The sequence below is a fragment of the Cibotium barometz genome, chromosome 55 (genome assembly GCF_041138505.1).
Source record: "Cibotium barometz isolate CiBa-2024 chromosome 55, ASM4113850v1, whole genome shotgun sequence".
Taxonomy (NCBI): Eukaryota; Viridiplantae; Streptophyta; class Polypodiopsida; order Cyatheales; family Cibotiaceae; genus Cibotium; species Cibotium barometz.
In genome coordinates this window covers 12,304,245-12,313,214 of record NC_141100.1, presented here as the reverse complement: position 1 = coordinate 12,313,214, position 8,970 = coordinate 12,304,245, and positions in this window count along the sequence as shown.

Below are 8,970 nucleotides of genomic sequence, written 5' to 3'. Positions count from 1 at the left end.
TCACACCACTTACACACCCAATATGAAATTGTCTTTTTCTTAGCATCAGCTAACTTTAAAACAATCCTTTAATGAAACCATTATGTCAGTGATGACAATCCTCATAGTCTCTGGTTGAATCCTTATTTCCAGTCATTCATTCATCGGTATACTTATGGCATCATTGGCAACCAGAACGCTCAGCACCTGTCAGGGGCCTTTTCCATAGTTCCTAGCTCATAGTAACCGGCAATATATTCATATAACAGAATGGAATCTCCGTGGAAGATCAGCAAGATCAGCCCACAGATCCATATAAAAGAGCCATGGACTCATCCGTTGAGAACTAGCAAAAAACAAGGTCAATCAACCAGATCCATGCCCGGTTTTAGAAAACAATTCTTATTCTTTATTCCAATATCTTCCACGACGCACGTGTGGGTATCTTCGGCGACCCAGAGCCCGAGCACCGTATGGTCAGCACCCTCTAGGATCCTTCGTCCGCAGGTGACCTAGCGCTTCACTCATAGGCCACTTCCTTGGCCCCTCATCCACCGTACCGGAAGCTCAACACTTAAATCGAACTGAGGCTGGTCAAGACCTCGGTCGACCTTGCTACGCTAGACGTCCTCCATTGACTCTCTGTCAGCAGTTGTAACTTTAACAGTTAGGTCTTCATGACCTTAATCCACAAGACGATCAAAATGCTTCCCTAGCATTCTTAACATAAAACAGTCATTTACAAACAGTCACAAAATACAGTTTCTAAATCGAACTCTCGTCTTTCCACATTATCCCTCCTTAGTCCACATTATCCCTCCTTAGTCCACATTAGTTATTCCACATTCCATTCAATGTGTACTCATTCTCATCCATTTCCTCATATCGACGACACATTAATTCATATACACATTCACATTCACATCCATACATCCACATCTACATGCATACATCCATTTTTACATCCTCATTTATACATCCACATCCCATATCCACATTCATACATACACATCCATATCCACATCCATACATCCACATCCACATCCACATTCACATCCATACATCCACATTTACATGCTTACCTCCATTTTCATATCCTCATTTATACATCCACATCCCATATCCACATTCATACATCCACATCCCATATCCACATTCATACATCCACATCCATAATTGAATGCCTTTCTTAACTTTAGCTTTAGAAAACAGATACGCACACACTCCTCTTAAAACTTAAACTTATAAAATGATCCATTGAACAAACTGTTAAGAACAAACTGTTATTGATTACAGATATCATAACTCAAAATTTCCATCCAGTTTCTTGTTTCTCAAAAACAGTTATCACTCTGGACTCTTCGTCTCGAGACCAACTGGTCAGCAACGAGATCCAGTAACAGTTTATAATAATTTTTTTCGTCATCATACATATATATCTTCCACGACATACACATGGGTGTCCTAAGCACTGCGAGCCCGTGCATCGCATGGTCAGAACCCTGCAGGATCCTCCTCAGGTGTCCTGTCACTTCACTCAGGGACCGCTTCGTCGGCCCTCACCCATCGTACCGGCGGAAGCGCACCATTTTTCAAGACTTGGGCAGGTTTTTGCTGTGTGAGCCATCCTTTGAACACTCGTTCGCCAGCTGTTGCAACCGAACTTCCCTTAGAAAATCACATATACCAAATGCTCCCTCTAGCATTATGGTGTAAGACAGTCCTTTAAGAAAATAGGGTTTCTATGCAAGTTTTCAATTTTGTTTTTCTTTTGAATACAATGAGTATATCTTAAATCCGTATCCAAGACTATTAGATCGCAGGTCCGAATTCCAAACAGAATTCCTCCAATTCTGTAACCTTGATCCTCAGATCAAAATCAAAGGGTCTCAACTTAGTTTCAGATTCGGTGGGTGATTTGAGTGTATTTTCCTGAACTGGTCACATCGTCTTTCCTTGAAACTGACGAAGAGTTTTGGTCTGTGTCAAAGTCTGATTTTGGGTTCGAGTCTGGTAAGGTTCTTCTTGAACTACCTTTCTCGAAAGGGGGGGTGATATTTCAATCAGTATTTTACTCAATTTCATTCATTGGATTCACTTAATTGATTTCTAAACTAATCAACGAATTCTTATGAGGAATAAATTAATCAATTTATCTAAATTTTGGACTTTTTTGAATTTTCTCATTACCGTCCGAGTGAATATGAAATGATAGAATTTTCTCTCACAGTGTATTTACTTATTCATTTATCAATTATTCATGGAAATTAAAATAGAATTAACGAGAACCCTAATTTTGATATAAAAATCATTTATGCCTCTTTTTATTCATAAAATCCAACTTCAATGGAAATAACACTTTTATATAAAAGAAAAATTCTTTTTGCATCTAGTTATGCATAGAAATTAAATCTAATGAAAATCACAACTTTATAATAAAAAAATATCCAATATGCATCTTTCTATGCATAGAATTTAAATCTAATGAAAATCACTCTTTTATAAAAAAAAATTCTTTTATGCTTCACTTTATGCATAAAAATCAATATTGGTGAAAGTAACACTTTTATAATAAAAAAAATCTTTTATGCATCACTTTATGCATAAAAATCAATATTGATGAAAGTAACACTTTTATGATAAAAAAATTTCTTTTATGCATCACTTTATGCATAAAAACACTTTTATGATAAAAAATTTCTTTTATGCATCACTTTATGCATAAAAATCAATATTGATGAAAGTAACACTTTTATGATAAAAAAAAATCTTTTATGCATCACTTTATGCAGAAAAATCAATATTGATGAAAATAACACTTTTATTCTTTTATGCATCACTTTATGCATAAAAAATCAATATTGATGAAAGTAACACTTTTATGATAAAAAAAATCCCTTTATCACTTTATGCATAAAAATCAATATTGATGAAAATAACACTTTTAGATCACACAAACGGAGGGGATTACTCTTTTTGAATAACATAAAGATAAAACTTATTTCTACAAAATTTAAGAAAATTTTGCCATAACCTCCTTTGTATGGCTGACCATTTTTCAAATTTTACATTCTAAATCTACTTAGAATTTATCCCAGGATGAATTTAGCACTCTAATCTAATCAATTCTCATTTTTTAAAGAGAAAACAATACGAAAAGTTTAACTCTATTTAATTGATTACACATCTTGGATAAAGAAGGGCTGAATTCAATGAAGAGAAGGGGGAAGCCTTTCCATCAAGGCATAACATCAATTTTCAATTAAAAAGAAGCAAGAAATCATAAAACCATAGAATAGAATTAGAAAAAGTAGAATTTCTAACTTACATGGAGTTTTGTGAGCTATCCTTTGGCTTGATGGATTGAGGGTTCTACTCTTGCTTGGATAAAGAGTGGCCACCAATTCTTTGTAGAGGAAATAGTAAAAAACAAGTGAATTATCAATGAATTTAATGTTTTTGGCTCTGGGTGTGAGAAAGAAGAGATGAGAGAAGAGATAATGTACTCAAGAACTCATCAATGAACCACTAGCCAACTTGATTAGAAATGAACTAGCGTGACACCATCTGGAGATGACACCTATCCAACACCTCCTCTTCAGGTCCAGATGGGAGGACCAACGCCAACGCGCTGAAGAAGATAATCCAAGGTAGGTCGAGGAAGAGGCTTAGTAAACAAATCAGCAACATTATCTTTGGTAGGACAATACTCAAGCTGAATGCGACCTTCAGAAATCCAATCACAAACAAAATGAAAATGAACATCAATGTGTTTGGATTGTCCTCGAATAACTGGATTTTTGGCTAAAGCAATAGCACTCTGTGAATCTGAGTAGATGAGTATCGGAGTAGATAAACATCCAAGGTGATTCAGAATTTGCTGAAGCCAAAGTGCTTCTATTTCCTTTGGTCCTTAGTCCACTCTTCATCTTATGTGAGTATTTACTCATTTTTGGGGGGATTTTCTTTATTTCTTCAATTTATCTCGTCCTTACATTTGGATTAATCTTATTGGTCCATAGGAACCTTAATCTAAATTTTTTAGAAAATTTGGACCCTTAAGATAAGGCCTTTTGAGTAGATTATTATTTATTTCTAATGCACCTTCTAAAATTCTTTTTGAACTTCTATTTCTTCAAGAGAATTTATTTTAATAAGAAGACATATTTTTCCATCCAAAAAATATCTCAAAACTGAATAATCTCTCTCTAGAATATTTTCTCTCTCTCTAAGCCAAAATAGGTAGAAACAAGATCTTTTATTATTTTGAAGAGGGGATTGATTACAGGGGAAGATACTGGACATCTTGAGGGCTGGGGAGGAATCTTACATTCTCTCCCACTTGAAAAATGCGAGATGTCCTCCATCTTGCAAACTGGGGGTAATCCCGCAACAACAGTTCGGCTTCTTTCTTGCACAGCAGGTGGCATCTTCAAAAGGATAACTTCCATTTGACCAATAATTCTCTCAAAATTCTGTTCCTGAGAACCTTCTCTTGAACATAAAGGATTTCTTTAGGTTGGAGTTCCATCTGCCCTTGGGTTATTGAAGAAGTTAAGATTTCATCAATCAAAGCACATGATTCGGGCTTGGTACATACTTTTTAAGTAGGCTGACATGAAATACATTATGTACTTTGAGATGAGGAGGCAGAAGAAGCTCGTAGGCTAAGTCACCTACTTTCTTTGTAATCAGATATGGCCCACAATACCTAGGGGATAACTTCTTGTACTTCCCAAGAGATAGAGAACTTCTTTTGGGGTGTACTCGAATGAAGACCATATCTGCTTCTTTGAATTTTCTGTCTGTCCTCTTCTTTTCTGCATATTGCTTCTGTCTATCCTAGGCAGCTTTTATATCTTTGCAAATTGACTGCATCTGCTGCTCCCCATGTCGTCAAGCATCTGTCTGGACATCTCGACCACCCTAATCAATAGGTCGGACCAAGTTAATGGAGTTAAGCAATCTTATCCATACAGAGCTTTGAAAGGGCTCATCTCGATACTTCGGTGATAAGAAGCATTGTAGGCAAACTCGATTAGGTGCAGATAGCTTAGCCACTTCCTAGGTTCCCTGCCCCACAGCATGATCGAAGTATATCTTCGATTACTTGGTTTACCCTTTCTGTTTGATCGTCGGTCTCTCGGGGTGGTAAGCTATGTGCTGAGATCCAAGAAAGTTCCTACTGCTTTGAAAAATGCAGTCCAGAATCATGACGTGAACTTGGGATCTCGATCACTTACTATTCTCCTCGGTAGGCCATGCAATCTGAAAATTTCCTTGAGGAACACTCTAGCCACATCCACTGCAATGTAGGTTTCTTTTACTAGAATCAGATGGGCAGCCTTGGTTAGTCTATCAACTACCACGAAGATGGAGTTGTAACCTGATTGCACTGAAGGTAATGCAGTAATAAAATCCATATTGATACATTCCCACTTCATCTGGGGGATGTCTAATGGATGTAACTTCCCAAGCATCTTTACTCTCTCGGCTTTGACTTTCTGACATGTGAGACATTGACGTACATGATTAAGTACATCCTTTTTTAGACCAAGCCAAAAAAAGCTTTTCGTTACAGACATGTAGGTCTTGATGAAACCTGGATGTCTTGCAATAAGGCTGTCATGGGCTTCATTCAAAATTTGACCCTTAGTCCCCTCATCATTGGGAATGCATAGCCTGCAATTATAATACATAATTCCATCATCCAGGCTGTACCCTTGAACTCGGTTCAACTCCTGTGAGGAGTTTTGCTTTCCTGCATAAGTAGGGTAGCAATAGGGCCAAAGAATCTATCTTGCATGATCTTCTCTCTTGCTTCATTAATCAAAGGATTTGACACTACAGTAATTGCAAGCAAGGAGGCTTTTCTGCTGAGGGCATCTGCTACCACATTTTCTTTGCTTGGGCGGTACTTGATTTCAAAATCAAATTCCTATAGGGTATGCATCCACCTTCTTTGGCGCATGTTGAGATCCTTCTGGGTGAAGATCCACTTTAAGCTTTGATGATCTGTCATCATCAAAGTGAATATTTGGCCCAGTAGGTAATGTCTCCACAACTTCAGGGCATAGACTAGTGAAAGTAGTTCCAAGTCGTGGTGGACAGCATAATTCCTCTCATGCGTTCTAAGTTTACAGGATTCATAGGCCACTGCATGACCTTCCTATATGAGTGCACCTCCCAGGGCAAAACCACTGGCATCAGTTACTACCTCAAAGGGTAGAGAAAAATCTGGCAACTTCAAAACGGGATTGGTTACCAAGGTGGTCTTCAGCTTATCAAAAGTGCTCTGACACCTGGCAGACCACTGAAACAGGATATTCTTCTTGAGAAGATTAGTTAGGGGGAAGCTATGAGAGCATACTTAGGTATAAAAATTCTATACCAACCAGTTAATCCCAAGAATTCCCTAACTTCTTTCATTGTCTTTGGTTCAGGTCAATCTATGACTGCTTAGATTTTTGTGGAATCTGGAGAAATTCCATCTTTGGATACCAAAAAGCCCAAGTATTCAACATGGTCGGCAGAGAAAGTGCATTTGCTATTTTTTGCAGAGTTGGTGCTTCCTTAGAATGCTTCATTAGAGTCTCAAGAACTTTTCGGACATGAGCTTCATGGTCAGCTGCATTCTTTGAGTAAATCAGAATATCATCAAAGAAAATAAGAACAAAATCATCCAAGTATTCTCTGAGAATGTCCTGCATTAGGCGATTGAATGTAGCTGGGACATTTGTCAAACCAAATGGCATGACTGTGAATTCATAATGCCCATAGCGAGTATTAATGGCTGTCTTTAGGATATCTGGATCATTAATCCTGATCTGGTAATACCTTGATTTGAGATCTATCTTTGTGAACATCTGGGCTCCATTTAGCCTGTCTAGAAACTCATCAATTCTGGGGATAGGATATTTATTCTTAACTGTCAGCTGGTTGAGACCTCTGTAATCCACATAGAGTCTTAACGTTTCATCCTTCTTTTTCTGAAAGAGAACTGGCGCTCCCCAAGGTGAAACACTGGGCCTTACAAACCCTTGTTCTAACAGCTGTCTAAGCTGTTCCTTGAGTTTGATGGCTTCACGAACTGGCATTTTACGTGCGGTGGGCTACAGGCTGAGCTTCGGGGATCAATTCTATCACATGATCTACTTCTCGAATCGGAGGCATCTCTGTTAGCTCTGCTGGGAATAAATCATCATATTCACTTAACCATTTTGGTTCTTTAGCCTTTAACTTTGTGTCTACTGGATTCATTTTGACAACATAAATGAGCTGTTTCTTTCTAAGTCCTTTTAGTAACTTAGAAGCTTTTACTAATTGCAGACTTGGGGATCCTGAAATTTCGGTTCCTTGAACTTTGTTTTCGTGAAGGTCACGGAAGAAAATGGTTCCATTATGACAGTGAATGTCAGCTTGATTTTTGTGGAGCCAATCCATTCCAAGGATCCCGTCAAAAACTCCCAAAGGTATGACTCTGAAAGAATTGACAGCAGTCAATTATATTACCATCTAGATTGAACTGAATACGATCTGTCTAATCTTCCCACTAGCCAATTCAACTTGCATAGGTTTCCCTGATTTCTGTTCTAAGACTAGCTTACGCAAGCATCCTGGGGAAATAAATGAATGAGTACTGCTTGAATCAATCAAAAGCTTAAAAGGCTAACCCTGATACTCAGCTGGAGTATGGATGGCGGAGAATTGACAATTTGGCCCTTGGTTTTCAATTGTCCTCTTTCTTCTTCTACTACTTCTGCTATTGTGACTGCTCTGGCTGCGGGCGGCAGATTGGGGCGGAACTCTTTCTCTTTAGTTACCCCAGTTCTGGGAAGAAGGAGTTCTGAGACTACTCTGAACAGAGGTAGATGGCTGAGCTGGAGTTCTCCTGGGACTGCTTTGATTTTGGCGAGACGGACTGATAAGATAAATCTCAAATCTGGGTATTACCAGATTAGGATTAATGATCAAGATATACCAAAAACAGCCATCAATACTCGCTATGGACATTATGAATTTACTGTCATGCCGTTCGGATTAACTAATGCCCCAGCTACATTCAATCGCCTAATGCAGGACATTCTCAGAGAATACTTGGATAATTTTGTTCTAGTTTTCTTTGATGACATTCTGATTTACTCAAAGAATGCAGCTGACCATGAGACTCATGTCCGTAAAGTTCTTGAGATTCTAAGGAAGCACTAACTCTTTGCCAAAAAGAGCAAATGCACTTTCTCTGCCGACCACGTTGAATACTTGGGCTTTTTGGTATCCAAAGATGGAATTTCTCTAGATTCTGCAAAGGTCCAAGCAGTCATAGATTGGCCTGAACCAAAGACAGTGAAAGAAGCCAGAGGATTCTTGGGATTGACTGGTTGTGGTATAGAATTTTTATACCAAAGTATGCTCTCATAGCTTCCCCCCTAACTAACCTTCTCAAAAAGAATACCCCATTTCAGTGGTCTGCCAGATGCCAGAGTGCTTTTGATAAGCTGAAGACCGCCTTGGTAACCAGTCCCGTTTTGAAGCTGCCAGATTTCTCTCTACCCTTTGAGGTAGTAACTCATGCAAGTGGTTTTGCCCTGGGGGGAGCACTCATGCAGGAAGGTCATGTAGTGGCCCTATGAATCCCGAAAACTCAGAACGCATGAGAGGAATTATGCTATCCATGACTTGGAACTACTTTCAGTAGTATATGCCTTGAAGTTATGGAGACATTACCTACTGGGTCAAAGATTCACTTTGATGACAGATCATCAGAGCTTAAAGTGGATCTTCACTCAAAAGGATCTCAACATGCGCCAAAGAAGGTGGATGCAGACCCTGCAGGAATTTGATTTTGAAATCAAGTACAATCCAGGCAAAGAAAATGTGGTAGCAGATGCCAACAGAAAAGCCTCCTTGCTTGCAATTGCTGTAATATCAAATCCTTTGATTATTGAAGCAAGAGAGAAGATCATGCAGGATAGATTCTTTGGCCCTATTGCT